Here is a 16,975-nt window from a genome sequence, read left to right as displayed (position 1 = left end):
CCTAAGTCACGGATAACAGCAGCATTGCCAACAATAATTTGTGATAGTATATCATAATTTTGTCTTTGTCCTGAATAATATTATTCCTGTGGCTCTATCCCATCAATAGCCCTGACCACCATATGTACTCGCATTTGTTAAATATGTACATGATAACATCGTCAAAGTAAACCATTTCATGTATATTGTGTCTTTTTAGTTTTTAAATAAAAGCATGGCATTTAAGCCTGGATCCCGTCTTTCACTGACGATACATTTATACCTTTTTTCAAATAAAAACGATATCATAAAAGTCGGATAAAATCGTTGTCAAAACAAAGTTCTGAACGATAGTCTCCAGTGCCTTATGGGATGTTTTATTTTTAAAAGTAAGTGTGTCGGTGTCTCATAACGTAACTCGAAGAATGTGTCTATGTGTGCATTTGAAATACATTTCTGCCACTTCAATTAGAATCGTGGTTGGATTATAAGCAAAAATCGTTCCGAAATAAATGAACCTGATATCAAGTAAGTATGATAACGACAACTGATAAAGTTACATAAGTATTTACATTATAAATCAGTTACCATAAATCTGCACCAAATTCTTAATATATTTAGACATCGTGTCCCAGCAAACACATGACGTTAAAATAACGTCGGACTAATGTTAGATTTTGGTCACGACGTCGGCGACCAAAATACGACGTAAATCTGACGTTAAAATACCGATGTCTAATAGACGTTTCTTTTTGACGTCGTACTAACGTTAGGTTCTGGTCGGTGTCCTGACGGTAGGTAAAAAAATAACAAAATATAATCCTTATTCGCTGTTGTAATCATTTAAACTTTTTTTCAAATGTTATTTGGATTACAAATGAAGTGTTCTTATATAAATACAGACCGAGATCGCGGCGCTGCAACCTAATAAAACATATAGGTGGCGCTGAATATATAGGCAAATTACATGTGTTATTGTTATGAAATCTATTTATAGCCACAGATCTGTTTACAAGTTCCAATCTTTTAACGTTATAATATTATCATTTGTGGTACATTATATGTATCAAAATCACGAGTTTTTTAATAGTGCTTTAACATTTAATCATAGTGACAGAATGGGGAAAGAAAACATAATTAACCTATAATTCGAATCTAAAGTCACGTGGATGGAAATTCAAATTCGTAGACGTTACGTTTTGGCTGTCGGTCAGGAATCGGGATGCATTGATAAAGTGAATATTATAGATTTTCTTGAACAAAAAGGTCAGTTCAATTTATTCAGATTTATTTTTACTTTGTATTTGATAAATAATTGCATGATTGCAAGCACTCTTAAATTTAATTATCATTATTTGAACGGCTGAAGTAAAATGTCACACAAATTCGCGATAATGTCTAATAATTCTGGTGGTCACTGACCTAACCGAAATATAGTGGTGTTTGACCTTGGTGAGATGGGACGTCCCAGTATTCCCTCAGTCCACATCCTGGTTTCCTGTTGAATGGACAAGCAATAAACTGCTCAGATTAATCTATCTGATTACATCCGTGTGTCAAAGTATCCAAAGAACTTGAACATCTATGTAAGTTTGTTATACCATTATAGATTTACTATAATGGTGGCAGCGGTGATTTAATTCTAGCTGCGGCCTGTATTTTTAAGACGCTACCAGTCTTCGGACCCACTTAGGTTTTTGTACCATTGTGGTTTCTAATTAGGATATTTGATACCGGTATCATATTTTTTTTCTTCTATTGTTGTTCCAAAACCTAGCAATTTTTGAAAGAGAATTGCAGAGGAATTTTTAAGAGTGATATTTTCATAATATTGCTTATTTTCAGCAGAAAGAGGTGTGATATTTTTTATATTGCATAATTCAAAGAGCGATATATTTTTTTTAATATTGCTTATTATAGTTACTGTAAGGCACAATATTGTAGTATTGTGCACGTGTGTGGAATAAAATAAATTTTATTTCGGAAATTGGTTTACAGTAACGGTAAGTGGTACTTTGCATGACCTGTAATTGCCTGATATTTTTAATTATTTGTAATAAAAATATTGTAATAAGTAATTATTAATATGGCAATGGCGATGGATAGGTCAGACACAAAAGGCCCCCACACCAATAAATCTAAGGTTGCGATTAATTTTGCTTCTGAGGACGAGTTGGTTAAAATTCCGGGGTTAGTAAAAAGGTTGCTGCTATTCTCCTATCTATAAGGGGGGCTGGCGGTGATATCACAGGCGAAATATTGTCTGCAATATGTTGTAAAAAGTTTACGGGTGAGGAATTAGATATGATAGATTTTTCACCAAATGAGGTTTTGGAAGAATTCCCTAGGAAACAGGAGGCTTTAGAGTATCATACTGTAGCTTCTGAAGGGGAAGGGTCCTTGGATAAGTCATTTAGGTCCTTGGATCAGTCATTTTTTGACTTTTTGGAACCAAAGCCTGGGGCAGTAAAGCCTGGTGTGGCCAGAGGGTCAGCTGGGGTGAAAAGCACTTCAGTATTTGGGCGTAGAGAAGGTAGACCTGTGATGGGTGGGGATAGCATGGGGTATAATGGGCATATGTTTACCACACCTAGGGTTCCCCAGGCTATTCCTGCTGATTTTGGGTCTGAGCGGTCTCTATGGAAAGAACAGGGGACCACCTCATTGGGGGATAATGAGTTTGAGCCATTATCTCATGGGGGATGGGAACCAGTTTATCCTGTAACAGCCAGGTCAAGACTATCGTTAGATAAAATGCCCACGAATTTAACATTTGATGGCAATTGCAGTTGGGAAGCTTTCATTTTTAAGTTTTCCAGATATGCTGAGATGTGCCAGTGGTCAAATGAGGATAAACTGTGTGCGTTGTGCTTGACGTTAGAGGGCAAAGCCTTAGATTATTATGTAATTTTACATAATAGTGGTGAAGTGCAATCGTATGCTTCTTTATACGATAAACTGGAGGCTCGGTTTGGTGACCAAATCTCACCAGAGGCAGCTCAAGGGCAATTTTATCAAGCTTTTCAAAACCCGGGCGAATCTCTTGATGATTTTGCAGACAGGTTACATGCCTTAGCCGATAAAGCCTTTCAGGGGGTATGTGCCCAATTTATAACAAGTCAGGTTATAAGTAGGTTTTGCCATGGTTTATTAGACCAACAAGCTGGGTTCCATGTTTACATGCATGACCCATCCACGGTCGAACAAGCCAAATTATTGGTCGGTAAGTACCAACAGAGCCATGAGGCCATTTTTGGTAGGAGCAAACGCAGTGAAAGGTGTGAAGGAAAGAGGGTTTCTTCAGTCAGTACTGATAGTTATGAAGTTCATTCTGATGAAGATAACTCTTCTGTGACTTGGGAAACTGTGATAGAGGCTATTGAGGAACTTGAAGATAAGTTTAAGAAGGCTTTCACAGTTGATTAGGCTTAGGTCAAAGGGTAGCCCTAAAAGTTTATAAAATGCTTTTAGGTGTTTTAAGGCTACAAGGTTGGGTCGATATCATGTTTATTCTAATATGTGGTTCTTCTAATCCCAAAGGGGGGGGGGGGAGGGAATGGGATAGAATAAAATGTAGGATATCGATCTGGGGAAAAATCAGGTTGTAAACATGGTGTTTGGATCCAGGGACTGCCATGTAGGAAATCAACTTGAGGGAAATTCCTTGTAGTTGGAATAAGTCTTGGGGAATAAAAGCCTGCCTCTTACCAGTTAGTACTGGTGGGGGTGAGGGTAGCTGCAGATAGGAACCGCCATTGGGGTAATTAAATTTATCTGGTGGTTAATCAGAGAAGAACTACCATGGGGTAATTTAATTATCTGGTAGTTTAGCTGATTGCATACCATAGACTGATCACTCATATAAGGTGGTTTATTGGTTTTGGGAGCCACAAGGTAATTTGGCGGGATGGTTGAAGGATCTATCCTGGTGTAAGTTGCTGCAGCACAGATCAAATCGTAATCATGGTAAAATGATGTAATGTCTAGTAAAATCGATTTGGGCCCAGAACAAATGATCATTGTAAAATGATGTAATAGTCTGGTACCATGTGGGAAATCGATTTGGGGTAAATTGCCTTGCGGTAGGTGTTAATTAGTATATGATGGCCCATGAATTGGGGGATCCTTTATTGACGATGTAGATGTGGTGCTATTGGCAAGTAAAAGATCACTTGGGTCACTAAGGGTCTTGGGAAGCCTGCCAGGGAAGGAACCAAATTCTACGGGTTTCAGGTTAAAATCGCATCTGTCATTGAGTGTGTTACAATCAGTCTTGGTAATTAGGAACCTTGGGAACGAATCTAAGGAGTGTAAGCTCATTATCTAGGAATCATCTTAGTAATAATGGGTTGCAAGCTTATTGGTGATTATGTTTCAAAAGGCCCTAGAGTCCATTCTGGTGTTATTTTCAGAAATCTGAGTCCCAGAACTGAGATGTTTGGTAACAATATAGTCACCATTAAGAGACGGTTAGCTCCCATATAGACAAGCAAGTTGCATCTGGTCAGTTAAGTTCACTGCTATGTAGGGGGTCACCAAGCACGCAGTTCCCGTCTCTTCTAAGCTAGATGACCTATAATGTCATTTGGTAGGTTGCTTGTTAGGCCGACAAGCAATTTATATGACAGTTTGTATGGGATCTATTTGGATGCAGGCATCTGTTAATAGTGATCATTACAAATGTTAGTACAATATTGGATTGCGTGGTTGGGGGTTTCTTATGGCAGAAATAGAATGAGCATCTTGCAGAACTGAAGTAGTAATTGTCATGATGTTATCTGTTAGGTTGAGCTCTTGAAATAATGTCAGAGTTATAACAGTTATCAAAGGAAATGTGTTGTCTTTTTTGGGAGGTAAGAATATAAGACCGGAGATTTATAATTCAGTGTGGTTATTTAATGAGGTTTCACAGCTTGTGGGTGAAGGTTACTTCTTGTTGGTTATTGAATATAAATCTGAGTTTGGATCGTTTATTGTCCAGATAAGGTCTTATATTGAGGATTGGGGTATAATCCTCAGGATGCTCATGCTGTTAAGCTGGTAGATGTGATAGGAGTTGCGGTAGTCTCTAGATATAAGCTGCATATCCTTGCATCTGAGTGTGAACCAGTGCATGAGTGGGTTAGAGTGTTTTGACAGTAGTAAGAGATAAGTCTTCAGTGAATCAATTAGACCTGAAGGAGGTTTTATGTTTGTTGGTGATTGTTACAGACTAATGTTGGTTAATTCTTCTCAGGGTGCTACTGGTGACAATTCATTCTAATAAATTCCAGTGGGCTGCTCAGGTTAATGAGTGAGTCGTAGAATTCTGCATCGTGGGCTGCTTAGGTGATTGAGTGAGTCGTAGAATTCTGCATAGTCGGCTGCTCAGGTAATTGAGTAAGTCCTAGTGGGGCTGCTCAGCTGATCAAGTCATAGCTGAGCTGCTCAGGTGATTGGTTTATCATAATCACCTATTTGGTACATGTACTAGAGCAGGGTACAGTACCAGTACTGGTAAGGATCCAGGAAATCATTCAATAGGCTCGTATTGAGTGCTGGATTAGATACTAGAAAGGTCTTATCTGGCAGCCAGCCTTTTCAAATAGGACGGGGAGGAGTGTGGTGGTCACTGACCTAACCGAAATATAGTGGTGTGTTTGACCTTGGTGAGATGGGACGTCCCAGTATTCCCTCAGTCCACATCCTGGTTTCCTGTTGAATGGACAAGCAATAAACTGCTCAGATTAATCTATCTGATTACATCCGTGTGTCAAAGTATCCAAAGAACTTGAACATCTATGTAAGTTTGTTATACCATTATAGATTTACTATATAATAAATCTTTTTAAAATTGACATGTTTTAACTCTGCTTGTGAAGAGTTTATAATATGCCTCTCAGTATTACCAAAGAGAATGCTTAGTTTTCATATTTTTCTTAAACTGTGATGTTTTTGTCAGTTCAAATCTGAGAATTGAGAATGAATTTGTACGATTTCGAGCATTTCGGACCAATACGTTTCGGTCCCAAATAACCCAAAACGTTCCGGTCCCAAATAACCCAAGAGTGACGCGTTTTGGTTCCAGACATTTCGGCATTAAATCTTTAATTTAAAACAATGAAATATTTAAGACTTGCGTAACTGTTCTATTTCAAACGTAGAATATATAGTACATAAGGTAGAATATAATTTTCTTTTCAGGTAGTTAAAGTGTTGGACATGCTCTCAAAGGTCGGAGGGACGGAAACACGTGAATATGTAAAAAGAAACATAGGAAAGTAAATTTTTTGTAAATTCTATTAAATACTTTAATCCATACTAAACTGGAGTTTAAAAGCGGCTTTTTAAATGTTCATTATTTATGTTTACTTTTAATCTTTGTTAAAGCTCTCTTATAAAAAGTTGGCAAAATTGTTCATTAAGTTACGATAACCATGAAAACATTTTTGCTTGTTATTTTTCCATGTTTCATTTTTTTTCAGTGAAAATGATGTCACACACGTTATTGGACGCTACAAACGCTACATATCCTCCTGACAGACGAGGGGTGCTGAAAGAAGGTCATATCTTAAAGCATCACACCTCAAAATTCGTGCTAATTCTCATGGATATCTAAAAGTATAACTTTGTGAAGTAACTAAAAGGCAGCAATTTATACATTACTGACAATTATCAAAGGGGGTCAAAATATGCAAAATGGCACTAAATGTTTTAGAAATGCTGTAGAAATATAGTTTAAATACTGAAAATCTGTCATTAATTGCTTGAAACATTATTATCAGAATCTTTTAACTTTTCTTAAAATTATAATATTTTCATTATTTTATTTGATAAGGCAAACTTTGATAGAAATGTGCATACATTGTTTTGTTCTTTAATATTTGTACATGTTTTCTTAGTTTCATTTATGTCATTGTTTTTGTAATACTTTTTGTTTTGTAATTAACTTATTTTATGTTTTATTTTGTTTAATTTATGAAAATTATTTAACCTTGCAGAATTTACTAAAATTGTATGTATCAGCTTAAAATTGCAACTTTTATTTTAAATTAAAAAAGCATAAAACATAATTTTGCTTTTAGTTTTCTGTTATACATTTCATTGGAGGGAAAGTTACTTAATAGAATGAGTTACATTAAATTCGATCAAATCATGATTAGCCAGAAAATATTTATGATGTGGTGAAACAAAAAAAGATTAGGGGAATGATCAGATGAAGGTCAGAAAATGATCAGATTAAGGGCAGAAAAGGGTTAATATTTAGGTCGGAAAATGGTCAGATTGAGGTCGGAAAATGGTTAGAAACTGGTTAGGTTTAGGTCGGAAAATGGTCAGATTGAGGTCGAAAAATGGTTAGATAATGGTCAGATTTTGGTAAGAAAAAGGTTAAATAATGGTTAGATTCTGACTTCTACCTGACGTCAGATTATTACGTCAAAAAAACTTTCAAATCCAACCGTTTTTCCGACCGTCATCCGACGTCAGAACCTGACTTAAATCTGACGTCAGGATGACGTCTTGTGTTTGCTGGGGTAAAATACCCTGGGTGGGTAAATTGCAATAAAATTCTCCAATGTCATCTACTGACGCATTATGCTGTAGCATTAGGCTGATGTATTTTTACTACTCCTTTCATAATTTATTAGGCTAAACCGTTTTCTTCGACTGAAGAAGGTTATAAGCCACGTGATACCAAAAACATGAGAAATGGTACTGACAGCTCCTGGCTTGGCGCTCAGCATTAAAACAGTTAGTGAATAATGTTTACTATATCGAAGGCAAGAAATAGCTCAGCTCTGTTTCATGTGGGAAATAAGATCGTGCACTTGTAAGAGTACCTGTTCAGATCCTACAATAGATGGACTATCAGTGTATGACTGTAAAAGTGTTGAAATATCTGGAAAAAAGTTATCCCTCAGAAGCATTAAAAACAGAAAAAGAAATCATGAAAATTGCAGACTCGGTTTGATTGAGTCTGTACATGATGGATAATAAAAAGTGTAACAACCCTCACGCCCCCTAGCACCGGCTTAAGCGAGACTCAACTATCAACACATAAAAATGCTAGACTCAATTATCCCAAAGGACCAGAAAAATATAGCAACACTGAAGTGAAGTACGGGACACCTTTTACGGCTTCTACACGGCACTTGACACCTGCTGTTTTTATGTATAAACTTCGATATAGTAATTCACTCCATTTCAATTTCACTTTTCAAATTATTGCCAGCGCTTTAGGCCGTACCACTGCGAAAAATATACTGATATACGGGAATATACGGTCCCGTATTTTTGACATATACGGGCGTGTACGGGATGTATTCGTCGAATATACGGACCAAGTATACGAGTCCGTATAGGGAACACCGGGTATACGGGATGTCCGTATATGCATCAGGCATATACGGAATTCCGTATTTGCCCCATATACATGTACGTATATTTGTTCGTACTTTTGAAGTATACGGATAATAAAATCCCGTATACGGACTATATATAGGTTGCTATCCCTAGTATACTATAAATATACCAAGGATATACGGGACCGTATTTTCTACATATACAGAGGATATACGGACTCGTATTTTCTACGTATACAGAGGATATACGGAACCGTATATTCTACATATACAGAGGATATACGGACTCGTATTTTCCACATATACAGATGATATACGGAATCGTATTTTCTACATATACAAAAGATATACGGATTGGTATTTTCTACATATACAGGGGATATACGGAATCGTATTTTCAATATATACAGGGGATATACGGAATTGCACTTTTTAGTTGTCCACAGGGAATACAGAACTGTATTTTCTTGATAAAAGAAGTTACAGATAATATCAAAAGCATGCATTTACATATAAGTGACACGTATACATGACCGAAATGCAGACTTGTACAATAGAACATGTTTTATTACACATTTTGAATGGGAACTATAAAGTCATATGCTTAAGAACGTTATCTTCACAATTGGAGTATTTCAAATAATAAAGTTAAAACCAAATCGAGTCACTCTTAAATATTTATTATTTCATAAACATATATTCAATATGTATACATATATTAAACAAAATAAACATGTCTTCGCTACAACAGTCATATATTGTTGCAAGCCTTATTCCAGAGGGACAAATTAATGTAGCGTTGCAACGGAACGGCGATATACCGGTATGATGCGATACAGAGTCATGAAATACGTATCACAGTGGAAAAAATCGCACTGCGATATTTTCTTTAGAGATCGAGTTATACATGTACATGTTTCGATATTTTCAAGCCGTAACCTTTATGAATTGCATGTTGTTTAAATGTAGAACACACTATACCAACTTGAAGTTCGATTCTATTTATCTTAACAATTTTTATGAGCCACTTGTATTACACCCATAAAATATTTTAAAGATATTCATATCATTTGTTCGTGTTAACATTCACATATTATTTTAGGAAAATGAGTCCATAGCACAAATTGATTATTACAGAAAGTTTTAATAATAATCATTAAAACTAAAAATCCGTATTCACAGAAATTCGTCATTCAAACACAGTTCTTAAAAGCACTTAAATATATCAATCATCTATTAGACTATAGGAATGTTGTTACGTAGACCAGTGTGACGGTGTCTATTTCGTGACGTAGGAAATGTTATCTCCAGATATTACAATCTTCTTCGGCATGTGTGTATCTGAAAAAGAGAGTTCAAAATCCTGTTTAAATAGTGTCGTGAAATAGTTATCACAACTTTCAAAAAGACTATACACAAGCATTTTTTAAGCGTATACATATATACATTTTTTTTTCTAACGCAAATTTCAAAATTATTTTATATTATTAGGATAAAGATGTCATTTATAAGCAACCATTTACACAGGATTTAAATGAAATGATTAATCTATGACGGGTGATAAGTTATATGTTTTTGTTAAAAAACCTTTACGAATATATTTATTTCACACCTGTAATATAAATGATAATGGTATCTTTGTTCTATGTAAAGAGTGTTTTATTGATTAAAAATATATTAACACAAAATAACTTTGTATTGGGGAAAATGTTTTACGATGTATATTAGCATCGTTAGTATGAGTCAATTCGTTTGAAAAAAGGCTTAAAAAGTACAGATATTTGTTACTCAGATGTAGATCCGTGTTTGCACAATGATATCCAGTTAAGTAAAAGGCGGAATACTCAGCTATACTTCTCATTTATATAAAAAAACGTTAATCTTAACAAATTTGGATTATTGTTTGTTTTAATTTCAATTGTTTCAAAAACTATCTCAGCAACGAATGAATACCTTCAATAAACAATAGTGTAGATTAATATTTTTTTTATTGTTAAGACTGTTTAACTAGGTAAATTGACAATAGAATCTCTTACAGTGTGCCATCTCTAAAAATAAAGTTATAATTCTCACGAAATATAAATCAAAATATCCTCCCTTGCCTATAGCATTAATCTGATAGTATGAAATCAAATTCAGATAATAAAATATACGTATCATATGTGACAATTGCATAAAATAACATAGGAAATATTTTAGTTAATACATGCGAATGCGACTATTACGTGCGCACGTGAAACATTTACGTATCAACACAATATGTTTCACGTGCCCACAAGTACTGTGCGTTTAGTATGATAATTAAGTGACGAGGTGGTCAAGTCCACTATCCAGGTGTAAAACAGCTATCATATTGTGTTTATTATATTCAAACAGGCTAGCTATATAAACTTAATTATCAACAAATTAACCAACTCTCAGAGTAATGCAGTAGGTAAGGTTGTGGTAAATATCAATGCAAGACAGCTAGGCTCGGATTGCACCTTTTTCCCAAAGATATTGCTTTATAATTATCAATCAGGTAATGAAAGTTTTGTATCATTTATTGTAAAGATTATAAATGCTGTGATATTTTCTATTAAGATCTCATTTTGTTTTAAATGTAGCTATATTTAGCCCTATTTAGCAAGTTGGTGCAAAATTATACGGAATGCATGATACTGTACACAGACTGTTTCAACTATAGTTAAGTTTGCACGAAATACTATGGCACTGCAAAAGTACTATGACTACTACATACTACACACTATACAGGATAAAAATCACTATCATCCGTGCATGTATATCTAAATTATTAAATATCATAACAAAACTGCCTTTCTATCCTAATTCATTTTTCTAATGTAAAATTAAAAAAAAATATGGAAAAAAAACGCAAAAAAGTAAGACAACTTGTGAGGCTCGAACTTGTGATAAAATTTAATGTGTATGACATTCTAACTTTTCCATCAAGACATTTCAAATTCTGTTTCTTATCTGACATTATATTCGCTTTGAAAACCCTGTTTTACCTATTAAGACAAATGAGCCGTGTCACGACAAAACCAACATAATGGGTTTGCGACCAGCATGGATCCAGACCAGCCTGCGCATCCGTGCAGTCTGATCAGGATCCATGCTGTTCGCTTACAAACCCTATAACAAGTAGAGAAACTGATAGCGAACAGCATGGATCCTGATCTGGATCCATGCTGGTCGCAAACTCATTATGTTGGTTTTGTCGTGACACGGCTCAAATGTTGTTAACTTTAGTGTACATGTACAAAAGAAAATGTAACGTCACTCTCACATTATCAAAGCGGCGTACTTATCGCTTTACGCACGTAGTAACTAAAACAATTACTATCATTAACATATATAAAAGTGATTAAACTGTAAAGAAATACATATTTTTTGATACAGTAATATGTTTAAGAAAAGAAAACTAATTTAATAAAATAAAGTCGCATGCACAGTGCATCTATATCAAACCATTGTGTGTGTTCGAGTTAATTCTTATATTTTATATATTTGATTTTTGCATATTAAAAGCAAGTATGGTTTAGCATTTTCAAATGCGCGGCAAAATGCTTATATCATATATGCCTTAATTGACATCATTTTATGAAGTGTGACATCATTCCGCCTTAGAATTGATTCTAACAAGATATAAAAGAGAACCAATGTATTTATAACTAAGCACATTTATTCTTGTCAAAATAAATGCGTGTAATTAAGGAAATTTGACTTTGCCTTGAGAAAGAATAAAACACATGATGTCAGTACAGAGTGGAATATATGAGTCTGAGTAACTCTTCTTTACAGACAGTACGTCCGTGTAAATGTCTTATTTTATTCACAAAAAAACAACAATGTATATACGTGAACTTACATCTATATAACTTGCTACCATACTTTGCTTCATCTACAATTGCTGTAAAGAGAGCACAGCTGCATTTCTAGAAGATTTAACTGTCCTGAAAAATCATAATATAACTTCAGCATAAAATGATAAAGAGCACATTGAAAATATTTCATAGAACAGAACAGAACAGATTTTATTACACATAAACTGTACAGTTTCTAGTGTTTAACAATGAATAATACATATAATATAATATTGAACGATACATATAGGATGAAATATGAATGAAATTATTATATATAACACAATAATGGATGAACTAATATTTTCTTAAGAAACAACATGCATACATTATATAATGAAATCAAAAAAGCAACATGTAATTGCATGTTTCATAAGTGATCACATGTGCGAAAGTGTTAATACGGTAGGAACGTGTTCACTTTCATGTGCATGTGTAGTTATGTATTTTGTGTGTTCGTGCGTGCGTGCGTGCGTGTGTTACCATATTGCTTTATGTGAAATATATGTCAAAATATGGAATGTCGAAAAGTGTGTGATGTACAAATGCTCAATACAGTTTTTCAAGCGTTTAAATTTATGTATAATGAAATATTAAATAACAGTTTCCTCAAACAGGCGCGTGTTTGTGACTGACCCATGCGATATCACCTTATGCGTAATGTTTCTCTTAAAAACTAAACAAAGAGTTTTAATTATAATAATAAAAAAAAATTTAAATTTTCATTTGTCCAATAAAAAATCCATTGTAAATGTCGAAAACTCAGTTCATGTATATACAATTTAAAATCTGGGTAATCCTGAATAACGTAGATAAATAACCAAAAATATCGAATGAAAACCAAGAGTTGCCTGTCCTGAATTGCGAGTAAACGCGATCTTGCTAATTACTATTATTACTAAAACAATACAAACAAAACCGTTTTAAAACTTCTGGTTCGTTGCGATATTTTATATTCACGAGTTTTAAAATTCTTACACCGACAACAGGCTCCTGATCTAAGCTTCGTATCAATGTAAAAATAAACATATGAGCCGCGTCAAGACAAAACCAACATAATGGGTTTGCGACCAGCATGGCCAGACCAGCCTGCGCATCCGCGTAGTCTGATCAGGATCCATGCTGTTTTGCTTACAAACTCTATAACAAGTAGAGAAACCGTTAGCGAACAGCGTGGATCCTGATCAGACTGCGCAGATGCGCAGGCTGGTCTGGATCCATGCAGGTCGCAAACCCATTTGGTTTTGGCGTGACGCGGCTCATATATTTTGACACCAAGGGTAAGTGAATTCACAGTTAACCGTTTAACTTAACACCTGTCGGCCATATTACATGCAATCATACACATTCTTTGTATTAATGTAAATAAAAAATTCTGACAATTATTTTCATTTTATTTATTCGTCTTAATGTATAATGATTTAAATAAAAAAAAGAAATGTTGTTTCCTATTTTTGTTTAAGATTTGTATTCATTTAACAATAGGTTAATATAAATAAGCAATATAACAACATGTGATCAGAAACTTAAAAAAGTAAATTATTGAAAAGAGCGGAGCCTTTAAATTGACTTATGTTTGCATCAAATAATGGGGATTTGGATAAAAATAAAAACTGCGAACATAAAACAAGTATTCTGATCGTTAAATTATCAAGACTGAGAAACAATTTAATTTTTATCTTAAAATTTATAAACCTATTTTTTAGAAGTACTAACCAATTTTCTTCTGTTAAATCTGATAATTTTTGTTATTATATTGAATAGATAAAACATAACCTATTTTTCGGCTATCAATTTCATAAATTACTATTAAAATAAATAGAATTTGAGTGTCTCTTTTCGATATGATCTTTCTTGCACATAATAGATAATTTGATTCGCACCCCTGCTGTTAAGTGATAATTGAGATCGCTCAAGATTATAAAGTCCAATTAGTTGACCAATTAAGCATATATAGGTCGTGTCACACACACTGATTAATCCCTTTGTACTACCATGTCCAGGGGCTGTAATACCTTGACATCTTCGGTGTTTAAATGTCGTTATTTTTAACTCGGTGTTTTTTTTTACCCTGAAGGGAAGTTATGATTAATGCATTTAACAAATGCCCTTTTCATTTTTTTGTTTTTTGCATTTTTCATACAAATTATTAATTAAACAAGATACAGTTTAGAAATCAAAATCAAACTCGTAACCTCCCAGTATAAATTTAGGGATATATCCCTGCTTTAATTATCTAATCCGGCGGCCATATTGGATAGCGAAACAGATTAAACAGTGTTAAAGTTTTCTAAAAACAAATCAGTTTAACCCTGAAATAAGCTGTTGTTCACAAAATGCAACTATTCTATTGATCGCATATTGATATTGCAACGATAAAAAATAACTTTTAACCTACCTTGTTTTGCAATATTCTGAATTTTATTTACTATCCATTTCCAATCCCGTTTTTTCTTTTTTCATTTCGCCCGCGCTATTTCTGATTGGTTGATAGGATTCACGTGATACAAAACCAACGCTTTAAACTCATTGGCTGTTTTGAAAACGCGTGATATGCCTAGATACCGTTTGTAGCATTAATTATGCCACTGATTTATATTAAGGTCGGTGATAATGTGATAATGCGGAAGAAAGCAGCATACTAAGACCTTTATTCGATCCAAAATAATGCAATATTACATGTATTAAATTGGAAATATCATGTATCCATAAACGATAACTTTGCATACATGTATAACACAACCATTGATACTTTTCATAGGCAAAACTTTGATTCTAATGCTCAATCGGTTATTTATTTTTTTGATAATAATTATAATAATAATAATATTAATAATAAATAATAATAATAATACTCATGATGATGAGGATGATGATAATAGTGATAATGATAATGATAATGATGATGATGATGATGATGATGATGATGATGATGATGATGATGATGATGATGATGATGATGATGATGATGGTGATGATGATAATAAAAATAAAAGACGTTTTAGAAGCGCTAAGAAATATTTATAAATTACACAGATTTTTGTGACAACAACAATAAGCGGGTAAAACAAAAGACCCACATTAAATTTACACAGAGGACAAAAGCCCCCGCCCCCCCCCCCCCCAGTCCATCAAACAAAAGCCTCCCTAAGGTTTATAGACCAGACTGATAACTATCTATTTTTGCATGCCCAGTGTTCGGGAATAAATCTAGACAAGTATGCGCCTTTCACTTTTATTTTCTTGATAAGCTTTGAAAAGCGATTCTCTGAAAATATTCATTTACATTTGTACTGCACAATATATAATAAAGTAAACATAAAAACATTCATATCATCAACGAATTAAACAATAAATCAAATTAGAACGTTTGTACCTTTAAATTTAAATCTTAATGTAAATTATCTTTTAATACAATTGCATTTATTTGTTAAAATACATCAAGTTCCAGATTTAAACTGACGTGATTCTCAATAGCAATTGTTTGATGGACTGGGGGGGGGGGGCTTTTGTCCTACCTGTATTTTTTGATGGGGTGGGCTTTTGTCCTACGTGTTAATTTCATGGGGGGGGGGGGGTTGTTCACCTTGTCATTTTTAGATGGGAGGGGGGCTTTTGTCCGTATCCCCATTAAAATAAATAAATTACTTACTTACTTACTTACTTATACACATAAATGAAGTATAAAGATCCTTTCACATTATCTGCGGATTTCATAATCAAAATAAAACTTTATTAGTATAAAAATATTTGGAGTATCGGTAAAAATTCGAAAGTCCAATTTAAAAAGTGATTTTACTATCAATATATAATTTAGTATGTTCTTAACTTGAGTTTTTAAATCAAACTACGACAATTTTTTTTTTAAACAGAAATTTACTTTTACAAAAACTGTTTCCAAGATACATAATTTTATTTTAACCAGGTAACAAATGTTAATTTACATAGCACGGTCATGTTCCCCTGTCCTTAACAATGTTCAAGTCACCGAATTATGCAGAAACATGGCTGATGGGAGACGAGGAAACTCGGGAGATGATGATGATATTTTTCAAGAAATGCTATTTCGAATAATTTGACATCATCTATCAACAATACATGTACATACACCCCAGTGACATCCATCTGATTCTAGCTTGTGAACTTAGATATAATTGGACCTGGCGGCAGGGTACTTCAAAGTTTACTTTAAGATAAATCTTAATTGTGTCATGTTTAAATGACGAATTCCGCCAAATTAAAGGATAACAACAACACGACGCTGCAAAAGCATTGGAAAGAATACAGCAGCTATGTCTGTTTCATTTTGATATGTCGGGTTAGAGTCTTTATAATATCTAGAACAAAATCACATAGGATTACAATTTAATTCCCTTATTTCGTACATGAATTATATTAGAAATTGACAGTAAAAAATACCGTTAAGACATTCAACACCAATTGCGCTAATTTACCTAATCGGAGAAAACCGACACTCGATATACCCTGCTGCGTTTATGATCAATATCCGGATCAATATCTGGCTTAATCAGTATTGTCTTCGATTATGGCAATACAGCACGTGGCTATTACACAATATTATGTCATAAATGAGACCGCGCGAAAAGAAATCAAAATTGGGGAATTCGGAACTTCATAAGATTTCTATTCAAAACTTGTGTACAGAAACGCAAATCTTTGTTTCCTGAAAAAAAGATTAAATAAATAAATAAATAAATAAATATATGAATAAATGAGTAATGAATAAAAGAATGAATGTATGAATAAATAAATAAATAAATAAATGAA

The 16,975-nt window shown here is 33.9% G+C and overlaps 2 long non-coding RNA genes across 2 annotated transcripts; one reads left to right on the top strand and one right to left on the bottom strand.

Annotated features, from left to right (window-relative positions):
* Positions 1-981: 981 nt before the first annotated feature.
* Positions 982-7,475, top strand: LOC132736877 (uncharacterized). Its single transcript, XR_009626641.1, has 3 exons — positions 982-1,245; positions 6,163-6,239; positions 6,444-7,475. It is a non-coding gene; the product is annotated as an uncharacterized LOC132736877 (long non-coding RNA).
* Positions 7,476-9,574: 2,099 nt separating this feature from the next.
* LOC132736878 (uncharacterized) lies at positions 9,575-14,960 on the bottom strand. Its single transcript, XR_009626642.1, has 3 exons — positions 14,586-14,960; positions 12,193-12,277; positions 9,575-9,662 (listed from the first exon to the last, which is right to left on the bottom strand). It is a non-coding gene; the product is annotated as an uncharacterized LOC132736878 (long non-coding RNA).
* Between the last annotated feature and the right edge of the window lie 2,015 nt (positions 14,961-16,975).

This window comes from Ruditapes philippinarum, unplaced genomic scaffold (genome assembly GCF_026571515.1).
Source record: "Ruditapes philippinarum isolate M1 unplaced genomic scaffold, ASM2657151v2 ctg3060_1_1_1_1, whole genome shotgun sequence".
Classification (NCBI taxonomy): domain Eukaryota; kingdom Metazoa; phylum Mollusca; class Bivalvia; order Venerida; family Veneridae; genus Ruditapes; species Ruditapes philippinarum.
Note: the sequence above shows the minus strand (reverse complement) of the source record. Positions and strands in the feature narration are given on the sequence as shown.